This window comes from Camelus ferus, chromosome 13 (genome assembly GCF_009834535.1).
Source record: "Camelus ferus isolate YT-003-E chromosome 13, BCGSAC_Cfer_1.0, whole genome shotgun sequence".
NCBI classification, from domain to species: Eukaryota; Metazoa; Chordata; class Mammalia; order Artiodactyla; family Camelidae; genus Camelus; species Camelus ferus.
The window spans coordinates 8,865,809-8,885,478 of NC_045708.1; positions in this window are offsets into that span (position 1 = coordinate 8,865,809).

Here is a 19,670-nt window from a genome sequence, read left to right on the forward strand (position 1 = left end):
CATGTAAATGGAATCATGCAGCACGTTGTCTTTTGTGTATCATACGTTTGAGAACCACCTACACCATGTGTGTACAGGGGGTTCCTTTCCTTCAGTTACTGGGTAGCATTCCACTGTATGGACCCCCCACACTTTCCTTATCTAGTCATCTCTTCGTGGACAACTGGGTTGTTTCTCATTGTGCATGTAATAAAACAAGCTGCTGTGAGCGTTATGTACAATCCTTTGTGTGGACGTATCATTTCATTTCTTTTCTCTAAGTGTGGGATTCCTGGGTCAAACAACACCCTTCTTACATTTGTCTTCACAAGAAGCTGCATTTCCCTGGTGTGTAAGGATGCTGAGCGCCTCTTCGTGTGTTTAATTGGCATTTATGTATCTTCTTTTGTGTTCAAATGTTTTGGCCAATTCTTTTATTATTGAGTTGCAAGAATTTAAAAACATATTCCAGATACAAATCCTTGTTCGACATATGTATTATGAATCTTTTCTCCCAGTCTGTGCCTTGTCTTTTTATTTTATTAGCGGTGTCTTCAGAAGAGCAACAATTTTAAATTTTAATAAAGTCCAATTTATCAACTTTCTCTATTATTGTTTGTGATTTTGTGTCCTTGTTGGAGAAAAACCTTTGTCCACTCCAAGGTTGCAAAGATTTAAGTTTTTTCTTAGAAATTTTGTAGTTTTCGCCTTTTCCATAGAGATCTGTGGTCTATTCCAATATGATTTTTATGTATGGCATGAGGTAAGTTTTAGTATTTATTTTGTTCTCACATGGATAGCCAATCATTCCAACACCATTTGTTGAAAAGACTTTTTTTTTTCCCATCGAATTACCTTGGCACCGTATAAAAATTGACCATCTACATGTGGGTCTACATAGGATTCTATGTTCTATTCCATTAATCCTCATGCCAACATCATGCTGCCTCAATTACTGCAACTTTATATTAAGTTTTGGAATCAGATTGTATGTCATCCAGAATATTCTTCTTTTATAAAATTTCTTTTAGCTATACACGGTCATTCGTATTTCCATACAAATTTTAGAATAAGCCCGTCCATTTCTACCGAGAAAACCTAGTGGAATTTTGATTAAGATTGCATCAAATCTATAGATTTTGGAAAGAATTGACGTATTAACAATTTTGAATCTTTTAATGCCTGAATACAATGTGTCTCTCCATTTATTTATTCTTTAATTGTCTTCTGCAATGTTTTATAGTTTTCAGTGTATGGGTCTTGAACATATTTTATTAAATTTACCCCTAAGCATTTCATACTTTTGGATGTTATTATAAATGGAGCTTTTATTTCAGTTTCCAATTGTTTTTTGCTAGTAGCTAGCACAGAAATACAATTGATTTTTATCGATTGCCCTTGTATCGTGTGACTTTGCTAAATTCACTTAGCTCTAGTAGTTTTGGTGTGGATTCTGTAAGCTTGTCTATATAGATATTTACGTTGTTTGCAAATAAAGGCAGGTACCTCTTTCTTTCCAATTTGAGTGGCTTTTCTTTCTTTTTGCTGCCTTGTTGCAATGGCTGGAACCACCAGAGAACTATGGTGAACAAAGGACGTTAAGACTACACATCAATGCCTTGCGCCTGCCTGAGGAGAAGGCATTGCGTCCTGCAGGATTAAGTATGAATTTGGCTATGGAGTCCTCTTGAGAGTGGCCTTTATCATATTGGGGAATTCTCTTTTATTCCTATTTTGCTGTCAAGTTTAGAAAAATCATCAATGGATCATTGAATTCTGTCAAATGCTTTTCCTGCATCTATTGAGATGATAATATGGGTTTTTTTTTTTTTTTTGCTTTTGTTCTATTAAATGGCTAATTATACTGATTCACTTTTTTTCAAATGTTAAACCAATCTTGCATTCCTGGGATAAACCTCTCTTGATCATGAAATCATCTGAAGAGATGTAGGGGCATTGAATTGGCAGAAGGGAAGGGATGGGGACACACAGTCGCCCTAAGACAGGTGATGGATGTATGGTCTTTCATTTTACTATTATTTTTTCAACTGTACACATTATATGTATAAAGCACATAGTCTTTTGTTTGTATGTATAGTTCATAATAAAATGTATTATAAGAAAAATATTAACAGTATGTCAGTAAATTTGAAAACCAAGATCAAAAGGATATATTTCTGCAAAAATAAGAAATTATGAAATTGGTACAAGAAGAAACAGAAACTGGAATAGACAAGTTAAAGACATGGAAATGGAATCATGAGATTCCCCTTCCCCAAACCTCCAGGCTCAGATGCTTGTTTTGATTTTTCCACACTTTTGGGTAATTCCTGTCTTACACAAGCTGTTCCAGAAAACAGACAACAGGAAGAATGGTGTAATTCATTTTCTGAGGCTGGCTGTAACCACTATTTCAAAACTTAGTAAGGACACTAGAAGGAAAGTAAACTATAGGCCCATTTGGCAAAAATTCTTAATTCAGATAACTGAACCCAACAGTGTATTAAAAAGTTACTATATCATGATTAAGTGAAGTTCATCCTGGGAATACAAGACAACCTTTAGAAAGAAATTTTTTTTACAAAGAAGAAGAATGGCAAGCACTATAAAAAAGGGAGGAAAAAAGACAATCTCTAAAAAAAAAAAATCAGTGTAATTCACTACAATGAGAGACTAAAGAAGGAAAAGTATGGTTCTCTCAAAAATCCAGAAAAGAATTGTATAGAAATCAAATTTATGATTAAATAAATTCTTGGAAAATAAAATGTCATAGAGTAAAAACTCATATTAAACATCAGATGCAATGTAGAAACTTTAGCTACATTCCCACTGACGTATGAAATAAGATAAGACCCTCAGAACCATTGGAAGACAGCTATGCTCACCACTGTACCACCAGCACCACCAAAGACCCTCAGAATATTTGGATTCAGAGACCTGTTATGGTATTCTGGTTAGCAGCAGAGATTCCAGAGCCAGACTGACTAATTTGGGTTCAAAAATTGGCTCTGTCTTCCTTGGCTTGTGTGACCTTGTACAACTTGCTTAACCTCTCTGTGCTTCAGTTCACTCACCCATTAACTAGGGCTAATAAGAACACCCACCTTACAGAACTGCAATGGTTTTGCCATATAACAAGTAATATTATTATTATTATTGTCATTATTATCTTAAAAACACGTTACCAGGTGAAAAAAACTAAGTAAAAGAACAAGGTCTATACTTAAGATGATTCTGAATCCCACAGCGTGTCCCTGTTGCTCCGGCGGTATTAATAATAACAGCTCTTCTGTTCACGCTGGGTTGAGCAGTTAATTTCAGGGTCACACTGTAGCACGATATACTACACCACGTGTGTGAATTAAAACAAATACACACACAAAATGACACTATGTATTTTATGAGGACATATGCAAATTTAAGGCTAGGTCACAGAGTAGAGCAGTTATCTACGGTGCAGAGGGGGGAGGAAGTGGATCAGAGGAATAAAAGGGAATATATACAGATGGATACACATACACCTGCAAGAGAGGGGCCTCGAGGAGCAATCTAGCTGAGGGCACTGCTAAGTGACCAAGAGGTAGACATCAGATTCGCAGGACAAAGGACTATGACAGCAATGCCAAGAGTCAATGTTGCTCCAGGAATTTAGGACCTGGGCACTCAGCCCGCTGGAGAAAACCGTGGAGTGCAAACGGGAGACAAGGCGTTTCAAGAAGACATTTTAAGAATGTGCTGGAGGTAATTGCTTCTCACTCAACTGCTCTTTAAACGTCTACATATTCATGAGCGGGCAGCGGGAGAGGTCGTCTGGAAGTTAACTCACTGTCAAAACATGGCATTTTTTTTCTTCCACTTAACATGGTGGCCTGTTTTCACGTCCCCAGCAGCTCCACGCCATCCAAAGTCTCCGGGATGAGAAATATTCTATTAACTTTCCATCATGGACCGGGCTTGGCGCCAGCTTCCTCTTTGACAGTGAAATCTGTTAGAGCAGATCTCTGACCCACTTTGATGTGGTTACAGACGGAGGGCTCAGGCTCCTTGAAAATTCAAAGCCCTCCTTGCTCCCTGGAGGGAGAAAGTTGGTGCAGACTGTGTTCTCTTTAATGATGGATCCGCACTTCTCTGAAAAGTCTTCACCCTCATAAGAACCCCCCCCCCCCATTCCCCAGGGAAAAGAAATAACAAAAAGAGAGGTCATTTTAAGGATGTCTCACTTTTTCTCCCTTTGTTCTGTCCGTCAGTGAGACAGACATGCATTATTTTTAGAGCTTTTCTTGTGGTTGTCTCTGTTTAGGACAAAGAAGCAAATCCAAGGTACTGAGCCATGCCAAGAAGGGAAGGAGAAGGTGGCAAGGGATTTTTATCTACCAGGGTCATGCAGGAAAGTCAAAGGGAAAAGTTGGCTTTGAGGAAGCCCATGCCATTTCCAAAGTCAGAGGAAAAGATAAAAAATTGAAGACACTTTAAATTTTTACTCTACTGCTCCAAATAACCAGGCTTAAAAAAAAACTGCATTTTGCCTAATTCAGATACCACTGGAGTCAAGGAACATTATAAAAGACTAATTAACGGAGGTGAGGTGGCAGAGAAGCTCAAAATTGATTTTACGTGTTGTTATTCACTGAGGCTGTCTGGAAGGAATCTGGTCCATGTGATAAATAAGGTAATCAAGCTGGCAGCTCGTCCTGAATCCATCCTCTGTACGCGGATTTGGCCAAATTCTTTCAGTTTCTCAACAATTCATTTTGCTCTCACACAGTTTCTCCCTTGTCTGGAGCAGTTTCTGCTTCCTGAGCAGATGCGGACGCAGACCGGCTTCTCCGAGCGCACTTCAGCTCTATTTAGGTGCTGCCTCGTCACCGACGGGGAGGAATGTCAGCGGGAGATAAATCAAAGAGCTGTCACCTTCCTCAGTAGCACATTGCAGGGAACATTAACTCACATCCAAACAAGACAGGTGCCCTTTGTTTCCCTGGGGTAAAACCTCCCATTGCTGGAGGCTGGGATGGGGGTTGGTACAGGGAATTTCAACTGACTACATAACGTTGGCTCCAGCAGGTGGGGGGCAGTGGAAGGACACAGGCAAGGGACCTCTCCTCTCCGCCTGGAATCCTCTCCTATACTACCCCCGCCTCCTTCCACTTTTGCTAGACCTGCTCCTTCTCATCCTTAAGGTCTCAGCTTCCATGCCATCTCCTCAGAGAAGCCCTCCTTGACCACCTCTGCTGTTCCATCACTCACCCTGTTGGTTTCCTCCACAGAACAAACATATCACAATTTGAAACGATGTGCATTCTTGTTTCCTCTGGATGACTGGATCCAGGCGGGCGGAGGACCTCACTTGTCTTGTTCACCAGTGTGGAGCCGGCAGTGACCCTGAGTCTGGCTGGTGTAGACATTCAATGCACGTTGTTGACGCTGTTGTTGCTGAGACTCGAGTAATAACCTGGGGGGTCGTTCTCTCCCCGCCGCCTCCATATGCAGAACCCAGTGAGAAGACGCAGGAGTTAGGCGGGTGCAGGTCCAAGTGTTGGCTTTGTTCTGATGAAACAAACCAGAGACCATGGCTTGGCTCTGTGGCCAGACGGGCCCTCCCAGGTCCCCTCTCCATTTGAACTGATCCACCGGGCTGAGCTGTGGGCTTTGAGGATGAGGGTGGAGGTGATGGAGGGGGAAGGGAAGGAAGACACGAGAGGTAGAGGAGGGAGGAGAAAGGGGAAAACGTAGGGGCCAAGGGAGTGGAGAGCCAGCATCCTCCTCCGGGAAACCTGAGGATCCAGGAGACGGTGGTCTCCCCGACCTCCAGGCCCTCTCCTGTCAACATTGAACAAACACACGATGATTCAAGGACATCCATTTCAACAATTCCTTACAGATCCCTTTGGCATGGGACCCAGAGCCAGAAGACTTTGACTGCCTTACTCTTGCCACAGTATGGGTTTCAGGAGTGACCTAGGCTGATCACATCATTCATTCATTCATTCATTTCATTTCCCCCAGGTTTCAATGGATAGAGGCAGTACCACTTCTTGGAGTTCTCTGTCCCCTCACTTGCGACCCTACTGAAGACTGGGCAGTGCCCTCTCAGGTTAAGATGCTCTGGCACCTGGGTGGAAGATGGATTGGAGGAGATCCCAGTTCATCAGTTCTGGAAGGCCAAGAGATGATGCTGGTGCAGGTGAGGATGGAGGATGCTCCGTGGTTGTGTAACAAATGAAAACTCAGTGACGTAAAGCCAGCATCCACTTTTTGGTGCTCATGATTCAGGAATTCGGGTGGGTAGAAGGGGAACTGCTACCTCTGCCCCCAAAGTCTCCCCAGGGGAGCTCTGACCAGCTCAACCAGGGCCATGTGTCTGTGGCCTGGTACCTCCATAAGGTGACCATGGCGCCAGAAAGTCCAGGTGGCTCCTTGTTTTTCCTGTCTGGCTCCTTGGTGCTTTTGGCTTCTTCCTCCCTCTCTCCATGTGGCCTGTCACCCACCAGTGCCTCCCCTCAGGGCTGGGCTTCCCACCGCTTGGCAGTCTCTGGGGAGATGAACGTCCTGTGTGACACTTGCTTTAAAGAGGCAGGAAGCAGAGCCTGCCAGACCAGCGACACTCCTCTCCAGGAGCTAGTACGGCACAACTTCCCCATTTTCTGGTCCTCAGAGCTTTCTCAAGACACCCATGTTCATGACGGACCCTCTTGCTGGAGGCATGACAAAGTCACATTGCAGAAGGCCACATAGGGTAGAAGATGTTGTCACAGCCATTTTCAGAAACTCCGATCTGCCACATAGAAAGTAGAGAACATAGATGTGGACACGCCCTGGGTACTTTTTTTTTTTTAAGGAGATAAACTCAATAAGATCATAGTAAAAGAGAGAAGAACTAGAGATGTGAACATCTGTGCGTGGAAAACTATGAAGCTAGGTAAAAACAATGCTTCATAAAATAAATATGCATTTTTTTTCAATTTGGAGAAGGGAGAAGTTTATTTGCATCTAGGGGCAGGGCAGGCTACCGCGTTAGTTGAACAGGTTGTGCACTGCACAACTCTGGGGATGACATTCACAATCATATGTAACACGCCCCGTGGAGGAGGCTCCAGGAAGCTTCATTGAGGAGACAGCATTTGGAATTTAGAATTTCAGCTGGTGTGAGAGGTTGGTAGATGGCATTCCAGGTAGAAGGAACGATGTAAGGCAGTACTATGGAGGTGGGGAGCGTGGGTGTTTTGGGGTGCATGCTCCCAAACTGGAGTGTAGGAAGGGGAAGGGCAATCGTATGGGATAAGGCTCAAAAAAGGGCTTGAGGGAAGATCGCAGGAAGCCTTGAATGCCAAGCTCCAATGGCACCTTATTCTCTAAGCCTGGGGTCAGCAAACCAGCCCACGCCTGTTCACAGATCTGGCCTGTGGCCTGAGAATGGTTTGTACATTTCTGAAGAGTTATGAAACAAAAGAAACCAACGAAAACCAGAAAGGTGTACAACAGAGGCACCAAGTGGCTGGCAAAGCCTAAGATATTGACTGCCTGACCTTCTGCAGAAGGAGTCTCGGGAGGTTCTTGTGTGCCTGGCTGTGCGTGACCAAAGCTGATGTGGGGACAAGAGACGGGGACATGAGACTCAGGAGGAGAAAGGAGGCAGGAGGCCAGGAAAGAGGTGATCCAAGTCAGCCAGGTGCCCAGAAGTGGGAGCTTATGCTGGGGAGGCAGCAATGCACAAAGGAGCCCCACCAGGACCATCCATGGCCAAAACGACTGATTCCTTCAACGTCAGGGAGCAGAGGAGGATGGGTACACCTGCCAGGAGACAAGGGACGTGTCGGGCGACCCATCACAGGATGTCCTCGCTGTTGGGCTTTCTCGCGGCCCACTTGCACCAAGGATTCCACGTCAGGGTCTGTTTGAAGATTTTTTTAATTTTATTTATTTTTTTCCAAAACTACATACAGTTGAACACCACCGGCAGAGATGACATGGTCCCCCTTTCATCCCAAGAAGACTGAGAAATTGTTTCAAATGAAGAACTGGCCGTTACTGGGGGATTGTGGCTATGGGCTATCGGACTTCTGGATGGTTCTGGGCGTTGATGGCGGGGCAGCGTGGCATAACGGGAACGACACAACCACTGACTGGCGTGTCTCCCTGGGCACATGGCTTCCCATCTGAGCATCAATGTCCCCAAGGGAAAAACAGGGATAATGCGACCTGTCACAGAGGTTTGGAAAATACCTGGCACATGGTAGGGGCTCAAAAGGTAATTATTAGTATATTTTCATCCTCTCCACCCAGGGCCGGCATCCTCCCAGGACATACCTCTGTAGCCATTTTACTTGAAGCATCCCAAGGTTGGATGAGATATGAGCGATGTGAGTTCCTGGTCCATGACTCCCCTTCCTCTCCCCGCCCCTAAGAGTGATTTCTAACAATTAGAACGGGGCCCAAACAGAATGGAGGTTGCCTTGCAAAATGTTACTAGTGGTGCTCCAGCAGGGACCCCGCCACACTGCCGGTCACCGATGGTCAAACCCCTCGGGGAATCCATTGGGCAAGGCAGCCCATTCCACATCGGGGGCAAAACCCCAATGGTTAGAAACATTTAGCATCATTTAAAACCATCATTTTCTAGCTGCTGGCTCTGAGTGGCTCACCACTCTGCTAATTTTGCTTTTCTCTCAATGTTTCCTCTGAGGCTTCTTTCCCCACCAAACAACCTAAGCTCTTCTTGCCTTCGCCGTCTGCTGTTTTTATATTTTTCCAAAGGCAAATGTCTTTCTCTTCGTTCCACTCTGGTCCACTTGTGAAGGGACCTTCTGGCCAGCACCTGGGGCGGAGGGCAGTGGTGGGAGGGAGGCTGCCAGCTGCCGGACTTGTGGAAAGATGAGGGATGGCAGTGCTCTGGGAGGCAGACGGAGGGCGGGGGGACAGCAGCAATCAGTCCTCAGTTACGTATAACTGCCCACCCGCAGCGCAGCCAGCCCCTCGCCCACTGCGCAGCCCTGGAAGCGCAGGCAACAGGCCTGCTCAGTCTTCCTGAGGCTGCGCAGACCGCGGGTCCAGAGAGGCAGCAAGCGGGGCTCTGGGCTCCTCTGCTCGGCAGAGCTGGGTGCTTGACCTCTGAGCATAATTTTCTATCCTCCACTCTGTTTTTGTTTTTTTTTTTTTTTAATGGGGGAAGGTAGGTTTATTTTATTTTATTTTTTTTAAACAGAGGTACTGGGAGCCAAGCATGCACTCTACCACTGAGCTATACCCACCCCCCGTTTTTTTTTTTTAATGGCAGTTTGTTTTTATTTATTTATTGGGGAGGGGAGATTAGGGTTATCTATTTATTTATTTTAATGGAGGTGCTGGGGATTAAACCCAGGACCTCATGCATGCTAAGCATGGGCTCTACCCCTGGGCGACACCCTCCCTGCACCCCACCAATCCTGGTTTTTGACTTTATTCTGACTCTCTCTATTCAGCCTGGATGGGGCAAGAGGGAGAACTAGGGTTGGACAGAACTGAATTCAAGCCCACTTGTTGGCTGTGTAGCTTTGGAAGAGCCACTTAACCTCTCTGATCTGATTTTCAAAGTCTATCAAATGAGCTTAACAATCCCTCGTTCACAGGAATGTTGTGAGGATTAAATGAGGTGTGTGTGTGTGTGTGTGTGTGTACAGTCCATTCTTGTTATTTGTTGTAATTACTGTCCCGTCCAGTTGCCAAAATGCTGAATTGACCAACACCGAATCATTGTCCCCGGGGGAGAACCCAGGGCTAGGATACTCGAGCCTCTGGTCACAACATTTTTGTAAGTCAATCAATACATAACCTTTTTTGATGTATGTTTCTGTTTAAAGACTATTTATGAGTTGACCTTGAACTCATGGCTGACAGCACTCTCACTCATGCCTGAACGAAGCTCATCTGACACACGTATTTCCCCCATCAGGCACCTCCCAGCCTTCTCACACTAAGGACAGCCTTTCAGCACCACACTCGGGATCAACTCACCAACAAAATGCGCAAAAATGCAAAAAACAAAAAAAAAATGTGGCTCTAAATAGACCGTGCACAGGTTGTGTACAGCATGAGAGCTGGAGGAGGACGCGGGGTGTGACCTTGTTTGACCTCAGCTGGGGACACGTACGTCCGGCAACTCAAGGTTTTCTCCGCTCTGAGCGCAGGCACGTCTGTGAATGACAGCAGAAGTGCCGAGAGTGTTGATGTTGGAGTTTCAAACACATTAGCGAGAAGGCGAGTTAGGAAATCCAGCAGCTTTCTGAATACGTGCGTTCATGTGAGCACCTGAGACTGAGGCTGATGGGAGCGGTGGGGGATTTTCCAGATATACGAGACGTCCAGTTGCCTTTCAATACTCGTTCCCCTATATGCCAATAAAAAATATAAATATATACACCAGATTTTAAAAAATACTCATTTTCCCTTTTTCCCTACTAATTAAAACACTTTGAAAAAATAAAACAACAAGCTGGTCACATGTTCCACTCCCACACCCCACCCCACCCCTCGTCCTGCTAAATGACTTCATTTCCCTTAAAGTAGTTACAGCCTGGTGACCAATTTCAAACCACTAAGAAATAAGCAGAAGTGTTGTGTGGAACTCCTGGAAAGTCTCCTTAAGAAGGAGTGGGCTGTCTGTCTCCTCCATTCCTTCTTCTTGCTGGCTGGGATGCTGAAGTGATGGCTGGAGCTCAAGCGGACGTATTGGACCATGAGGTGGAAGCCAGGTGCTGTGGATGGCAAAGCCGTAGTAAGAAGGAGCCTGGGTTCCTGGCATTGTGCCGTGGCCAGAAAGTCAACAGATTACCAGATCAGAGAGAGAAATCAGCTACTCTCCTGTTCAAGCCACTGTTACTTGGTGGTGGTGGTTGTCTGCTTGTTTGCTGTCATACATAGCCAAGCCCAATCCTAAGTGACACAGGAGGGTTCTAACTCTGCTTGGCTGTTAACCAGCTCTGTAACTGTACTGTGGTCATTTCACCTCTTTGTTCCTCAATATTCACATCAGCAAATTGGTGGGAGAATACATTTGTAGAAATTAAGTTACTTCCTCATTCTAAAACTCTCTGATTCTAATCGATCTGAAATACACGTCTTCCACAGAACGCATTCATAGGGTCACTTCCCCAAGGTAGATGGACTGTGAGATGTGGTTGTCTTGGAGATGCCCCTTCGATGCTGCCCACTGCCAATCAGCCACAGAGAAGATGCTCAGTGCATTTGTCCTAAACAGATGACTGAAGGAACCCGTGCCAGGAGGAAGCGCCAGCATGTGGTCAGAAAGTCCAGGCATTCAGAATGACGGCAGGCTTGTCCTGGCCAAAGGAAGCCAGGGTTCTTGCCCAGCCTCAGGACCCAGGGATGGAAGAAGGTTAAGTGGTGGAAGCAGAGGCTTCTTAAGCAAGAAGAGCAGAGGTGGCTCCAACTAGACCACAGGTAGAGATGTCCACAAGAGGGAAGTCTGGGGCACCTGGAAAAGTGGACCCTGAAAGTATGACCCAGCCAGTGCCCCTACTCCCAGCAACATACGAGGCTTCCGGGCAGGGGAGGTATGTGGTCCCCAAAAGATGGAATTTCAGATCAAGGTAAGAGCTTCTTTGCCCGGGTGGGCCTAGTCCCAGGAGCCGAGATCACCAATGGATGTCCTCTCCGCTTTGGAAGTTCCAGCTACATCCTTTTATAAACAATGTTTATCCAAGACTCGGTGAACTCTTTTCAAAGAGGTAAGCTGTCTGCTGTCTACCATTTCAATATATAGGTCTGTGAATCCATCGGAAATCCGGAAACAGGATTTGAGGTTGGGTCTGCCAAGGAGATGCAAAAGAGTTCACTGCTTTTGTTTGTTTCCCTTGTTTTCTTTTCTTTTCTTTTTTGTTCCCCAACTATATTTCATTTCTTTTCCAAGGCAGGGGCTGTACTCTGCTGCCTCCCCGCCCCCCAGCCCTAGTCACCCACTGCGCTCTATATTCCTCACCCAGGATCCCAGCAGAAAGGAGGGCAGGGCTGGTGGCAATTGATCCTGGATTTCAACTGATCCTCTGTGTCTGCAGCACTAATGTTGAATTCTCCTTTCAGAGCCCATGTTCTCAGGGTGGTGAGAATGCCGGCCAGTCCTCAAACAGGCCTGCTGTCTTCAAGGTCACTAAGTGTCACAGAGGGTCCCCAGAATCTTGGGGTCTCAAATGTTCTATCCACAAGCTAAGAACTAAGAGAGATGGATTTCTCAGACTCAGAGGCACTGGCCACACACTGAGAAACCCCAGGCAACTAGCTTGTCTTGCGGGACACAATGGGGCAGCCTGTTAGAGACAGGATGATGTGCAGGTTGGTAAAAGAATTTACCAGATATAAAGTATGGGAATAAAAATGAGTTTATTAGGGGTACCCTGTCATGGACAACAGTGAGCCACGCAGATGAGAGATGCCTGTGTGGGCACTGAGGGCCGGCTGCTGGGGGTCTTTTATAAGGTCAGGTCACAGGTGCCTGATCGGCTCGCACACAAGTTTCTCTGATTGGTTGTAGGTGAGGTAAGAGGTTTAGGGGCCGTGAAGGGCAGTGGGGTTTATGACTGATAAGGTGGGCTGAAACAAGCCCGCCTGAGCCATTGTGAGATTAGGCGTTACCTGGGGCTATTAGCTTGTTAAGGGACATACACCCAGTAAAGAATGCACTTTACCTGTTGAGGGATCACAGACAGACATCTTAGAGCCCAGGAATGGGGGTCGTTGGACTTTGAAGCTAGTTTGACCCAACAGCTAGTACACAGGAAAGCAGGTACTGGAAAAGGTGTGCTGTGTCCTGACTCCCAGGAGGAAAGAGACAGAGTTAGCCAGGTAGTAGTTCCCAGGGGATCTGGTGTCTGTTTACCCACTGAAGACACTGAGCTCCAGAGACACCGAGGGACCTGCTTAAGATCAAAGGGCATCCAGGACGTCCAGCAATAACTAACAAAGAATGATCTGCCGATACATGCAACAGCAGGGATGAATCACAGCACAGTCTTGCGGACTGAAAGAAGCCAGACCAAAGAGAATGCCTACTCTAGGCTTCCATTGGTAAAAACTTTAGAAAATGCAGATCGGTCTGCAGTGACAAGCAGACCAATGGTTTCCTGCAGATGGGGAAGGCGGGATGAGAGAGATGACAAAGGAAAGGGATGAGGAAGCCCTTCGGGATGAAGGCCATGTTCATAATCACAATTTCATGGTGACAAACGGAGATGTAGATAAAAACGTATCAAATTATACTCTTGAAACACATGCAATGTATTATATGTCAATTACATCTCAACAGAACTGTTAAAAACTCTTCCGTGATTTACTCCCTCCGCCCCGCCCCACCCCCTAGAATTAACATTTGAATAAGAGAAACAATCTTTTAATGATATTTATTGGTTTCTGACCAGGGTGACTTTCTCTTCCCAAGTCACTATGTTAATGTGCTATGAAGAATAACAAATTATCACAAATTTAGCAGCTTAAAACATCACCCAACTTGGGAAAGGAAACAGCCATCCAAGTCCAGGAAGCACAGATCATTCCACACAGAATCAACCCAAAGAGGAACATACCAAGGCACATGGTAATCAAATAGACAAAAATTAAGGATAAAGAGAAAATATTAGAATCAGCAAGAGAAAAGCAACAAATAACATACAAGGGAACTCCCATAAGGTTATCAGCTGATTTTTCAGCATAAACTCTACAGGCCAGAAGAGAGTGGCACAATATGTTTAAAATGATGAAAGGGAAAAACTTACAACCAAGAATACTCCATCCAGCAAGGCTCTAATTCAGCCTTGATGGAGAAATCAAAAGCTTCACAGATAAACAAAAGCTAAAAGAATTCAGCACCACCAAACCAGCTTTACAACAAATGTTAAAGGAACTTCTCTAGTCATCAAACCACAAGAAAAAATAACAAAAGGAAGAAAGAGAAGAAGAAAAAAAAAAAGACCTACAGAAGATTGGTTTGGCAGTTCAGGGTCTTTTATGGTTCCATATAAAATTTGAAATTGTTTTAAAAAAAAAATCACCCATGTACTATGTCCCAGTTTCTCTGGTTCTAGAGTCTGGGCGTGGGTTAGCTGGGTCCTCTGCTCAGGGTCCCGTGAGACTGCAGTCGAGGTGTCAGCTGGGCTTGGGGTCTCATCGGAGGCTCGGGGTCCTATCCCAAGCTCACGTGACAGAATCCAGAATCCATTTTCCTGCAGCTGTAGAATTCAGGGCAACTTGCTGCTTCAAGGCCAGCAGGAGGCAGAGTCTCTCTCTTCAAGATCCTCCTCCTTCAAGACCTGCCCAGGAAAATCTCCCTTTTGATTAACCCAAAGTCCAGCTGCAAGGTCCCTTCCCTTTGGCCTTATCATGTAACCTCATCACACGTGAAACGTCTTCATTTTCTCAGACCAGCCCATGTTCAAGGTCTGGGGGTGGTACAGGATTTGCACACGGTTGGGGAGGGGGTGAGAATCTTGGGGGCCAGCTTAGAGCTCTGCCTTCTGCTAGTCTAGCTGTATCTGTGCACATCGTCAGTAAGTAAATAAGAGGTACAGACACGCTTCAGAGAGCAGGGCGAAGCAGCTTGGAGTCACATTCGGGCGGCACCCTCACTCCCTGCTTGCTTTTTACTTCCCTCTCAGCTAAGAGTTCTAATAAGTTATCATATTAAAGGACATCCTGTCTTTTGGGGGCCCCAGGCCCCTCAGCTGGCTTGTAGTGGACCCCGGTAGTCCCACCTACACAGGAAATGAGGTGAGGGAAGCAGATCACAGCTGAAATAGCACTGGAGAATGAGATCCCATTTCTAGGAAATAATGAATATAAATGTCAAATTTTGAGGAGCCAGGGAGTGGCTGGAGTTTGCAAATAAGGAACCTAGAATTTGTGATACTGAGCAGGCCCTGTGGAGTCTTCCCTGGCACAAATCTTTCCCTGTTTCTAGTTTGTGAGAAATAGGCTTCGGCCCGGCCTCCTTGACCTCCCTTGAGTTCCTAAGGGCAGATTCAAACAGTTGCTAATCAGGGCAAGGAGGGTGTGCCGAGACTAGGGAGGGACAATCCAGAAACAGTAGGGCAGCCTTGGGGCAGGGTCCTGGTCACCCAGGCTGTTACCCCCAGGATCATATTCCTGCCCCTCCCTCGAATAGAGACCAATTACAGGCACCTAAGTCTCAGGAGGCAAAGAGAAGAAACAAGGGCACGTGGTTTATTGAGTGAGAGGCCTTGGAAGAAACCGTGAAGGAGGGGAGGGAAGCAGAAGAAGGCAGAGGAAGGAACCCAAGACCAGCTTCAGCAGCCAGTCTAGCTGTAGCACATCCGCAGGGAGCCCTGGAGCGTGACTTGCCCCACCCCACCCCACTCCCCCACCCCAGGCACAGGACGGGGCTCTTGTGCCCCTGATGACCTCCTCCCCATCGGTCACCAGCCGATGGCCTGGGGGACCCAGAGGAGGGCAGTGATGTGCTGTTGTCAGCGCCTATCAGCTGCTGAGACCAGCTGCACACGTCCAACTCCCGCGTTCAGGGGCATCACATCGGGAGCTCGAAACTGGCCAAGAGGAAATATTTACACCATGGAAATTGGTAAATGCTACAAACAAGGACTTTTTTTCCCCCATGAGCCATTGTCCCAGCACACCCCTGGGGAGAGGGCTGTGTAGCTCCCAGGTGGGGGCTTCAACAGCACAAAGGTAAGTGCCAGAGAAGGCTGCAGCAGTTAAGGGAAGCCCCAGCAGGAGCGTAGGGATGGGCAAAGCCCAACTAACCTGAAACTGCCCCTGGTAACGTCACAGCAGGTGCCCCTCTGACACTGAAGGGAAGTGGGCTAGGGCACAGCCATTCAAGGAACCACACAGCAATTAGCACCAAATTGGTGGAAGACTCAGCTCCCAGCAGGCCTTGAGGCTCAAGATGGTGAGAGATTTGACTTCCAGTAGACCTTGAGCTTCACTGTGATTTATTATCATTGTGATATTAACATGGTGAATGACACTCCCACAGGCGCCATGACAGCTTCAAGGCTGACCGTAAAAGGTCAAAGAGTCGGCCCAATTCCTGGGAATCCCAGCTCCTTCCCAAGGGTACTTGGAATGGTCCTCCCACTTGTTGGCATGTGAAGCTACCGAGTCCATAAAAACTGGCAACACTGAACCTTGAAGCCTCTCGCTCCCTTGTCTGTCTTCAGAGACGGCCCGCACTCTGTCTATGGAGTGTGTACCTACTTTTACTTTAACCTGAGCACCCAGCCCCCACACCTCGTGGCCTTTCTCTCGCCTTCTGAAACGGCCTACACTCTATGTAGTGTGTATCTCTCTAAATAAATCTACCTTTACTCAACTGCTGCTCGCTCTTGAATTCTTTCCCATGCGAAGCCACAGACCCACACTTGGTGAGGTACATCCCAGGGGCTCAGCCTAGACCTGGGACATGGCCCTCCCTCCACTCGCCCCACATTTGTTTTTTCTGTATCATCCCCGCCACCGCTGCAATGATGGAGAACCTCCTTTTGCCCAGTGATGCGGTTCCCCTTGAGAGAGGCACATGTGCACCTTTCTAGCAGGGATTGTGAATCAGAGCGGGTCCTGGACAGCCTGCCTGCTCCTGGCCCCAAGGCCTGCCCTCCCAAAAGCAATCCACCTTCACCCCAACTGGGTCAGAGCCTGTGTTCTGAGAGCTCTTCTTTCTTTTCCCCTTTCAGGGCACTGACCTCCCTCTCGGAGTGTGGACTTTGTCGACTGAAATAAAATCACACGACGTGAGAGTTGTGGGTTAAGTTTTATTTGGGGCAAAATGAGAACTATAGCCTGGGAGACAGCACCGCAGACAGCTCTGAGAAACTGCTCTGAGGAGGCAGGGGAGAGCTCAGTGTTATGTATGATTTTAGTGAAGGGGGCACATGCAGTCAAGCACACGTTTAGGCAGAGGCTGCTGCTAGTCTTGAGGAGCAGGTGGCACCGTTACTGATTTTACTGCTTTTCTAGATATGAGGAGACGCAAGAATTGGGCTCATAAAATCTGAAAATCTTGATCTGAAGGCCTGTTCTGCCAGTTTTCCCGGAGCACAGAGTGCCTCAGTCCTGATCTCCACCCTGAACTCCTTTCAGGGAGTGGGGGACGTCAGTGGCTGCAGTGGCTCGTGATTTAATCCAAGCAGACTTAGATGGCAAGTGTCAGCAAGATCCAATCCTTGTAGAGGCAGATGACGAGTGCCAATTTTTAGTTAGCATCTCCATCTCCCAAGACAGCTGTGACGGTGAGGACAGAAAGGCTGCAGCTGGGCGGCTCCTTGGCTGAGCCTCACTGAGCATCTTTTATGGGAAGGAACCCAGGCTCACAGTCTCACACATGGGACACAGGTCACTCTGGGCTCTCTGCTCCCATGAAGGGTTTTCTCCAGGACATCACAGAAGAGAACAGGTGTTCTAGTCTGAGCCCCTGGGTTTGAGTGGTTCTAACCCACCTGTGAGGCTTTCTCACCAGCCCCCAGGAGGAACCACAAAGGAGTCCAGTACTGCTCTGGAGGCAAAGCCAGAGTGGAGAAGGGTGAGTGAAATGACGGGAGGAGAAGCTGGGAGCTGCTTTACACCCACGGGGATGGCTGTGATCAAAAAGACAAAAAGATAGACAGTAGCAGGTGTTCTTGTGGCCCGAGAGACAGGAACTCTCCTACGTTGCTGGGGGGATGGAAAATGGTGTGGTTGCTTTGGAAAACAATTAGGCAGTTCCCAAAAAAGTCAAACAGTTACTAAATGACCCAGCAATTCCATTCCTATATATATATAACCCAAAGAGTCGAAAACACATTCATAAGAAAACACATACATGAATGTTCATAGCAGCATTACTCACAGTAGCTAAAAAGCAAAAACAGCCCAGATGCCCATCAAAAGATGAACAGGTAAACAAAATTTGGTATGCTCACATGGTGGACTATTACTCAGCAATGAAAACGAAGGTCTGATACTGATCCCTGCTCCTGCATGGATGAAACTTGAAAGCATCATGCCAAGTGAAAGCAGCCAGACCCCAAAGGCCACATGCTGGATGATTCCACTTAAATGAAGAGTCCAGAGCAGGAAGTCCATAGACACAGAAAGCAGACTAGTGGTTGCAGAAGCTGGAGGAAGGGGAAATGGGGAGTAACTACCAATAGGTATGGGGTTTCTCTTTTTCTTTTCTTTTTAAAAAATTATTTATTTTGGGGGGCAGGTAATTAGGTCTATTTGTTTTTGAAGGAAGTACCAGGGATTTAACCCAGGATCTCATGCGTGCTAAGAGCTATACCTCCCCCCGGGGTTTCTTTTTGTGATGATGAAATGTTCTGGGATTACATAGTAACAATGGTTGCACAACTTTGTGAAAATGCTAAAACCGCTGTGCACGTTAAAAGGCTGAACTTTATGATATGTGAATTTTATCATGCTCTTTTTAATGGGGAAAAAAAAGCCATGGACAGCAGTATCCTCTTGGTCCCCAGAGAGGGCTGGGTAGCCCTGAGCCAGCCCAGCAGGGAGTTGGCTGGGCAGGCTGAGCACCCGCTGGGCAGAGCTGACCAGGCAGAGGGCAGGAGGCTGGATGGATGCAGGAGAAACTTCAGTTAGTGCCAGAGTCTCTCACTGGGGATGGAAGGCAGCGTGCCAGCAAGGACCAAGGACTTCATCCCCCTTTCCACCTCCAGCTCCTCCAAGCCTCTCTTGGTTTCTCCCTTATTCTTTGCCTAGAGCATTCTCCCCCCACTTCCTGGCCCCAGGCCCACCAATTTAGCCTGGCTAACCACTGCTCATTTTTCCAGCCTCCAGATTAAATGTCCCTCCCACAGTGTCAATGATAAAACACGGCTGGAAGTTAGTTAAAGTGGTGAAAACAGACTTTATTCAGTGACTGCTGACTGTGAGGGAAGGGCAGAGCTCTGTTTCCACTTGTGCAGAGGTGGTGGGGCTTTTAAAGGTAGAAGGAAGGAGGGGGAGCAGGTGTCCAGTATGATCAGAGATGCAAAGGGCTGCAGGGGACTGGTGGGTTGGCTGGAGCACAAGCCAAGCGGGTAGAGCAGTTGTGTCTGCGAGCTGGCGGTTATGGAAGATGGGACGTTCCATCCCCCCGCAGGGACTGGGAGAGAGGCCCTCTCTTCCTGATGATTCATTTCAAAGGAGTGGTCCTCAGGCCCTAGAGAATGCACTCGAGTTGAAGGAGGTACACATGCCTCTCAAAGGGACAGAGGAAGGACTCACAACTGTAAACCCTTTTTAGCAAATCTTTGAGAGATGGAGGTTAGGGTCTCTGTCAGGTGCTGGCTAGAACAGCAGTAAGTTTTCCCAGCAGCATTGAGGTCCCCCAGGCAGGCATTTGATGGGGGGCTGGGGTCTTCCTAGGGACACAGCCTGATGCTCCCAGAAGCCCTGTTAGCAGTTGGTCCTCTCTTAGTGCAGAGGTTTGGTTGGAGTCATTAGTTCTAACCAGGGACCCTTCTCCTGGCCTCTCATCCTGAGCTGGCCCCTGCCCTGGGCTCTCCAGGCACTGGCACTCCCTGTCTTAACTCATCACATTATTGTGATCGCGTGTTTGACTTTTCTCTGATGGAAAATCGCCTGTGATGAGTTAAGAGACTGTCTGTCCTGTGCTGCTGTATGTCCAGTGCCTGGCCCGGGGGAACACTTAACAAATGTTGAATGAATGAATGACGGATGAACGTATGAAT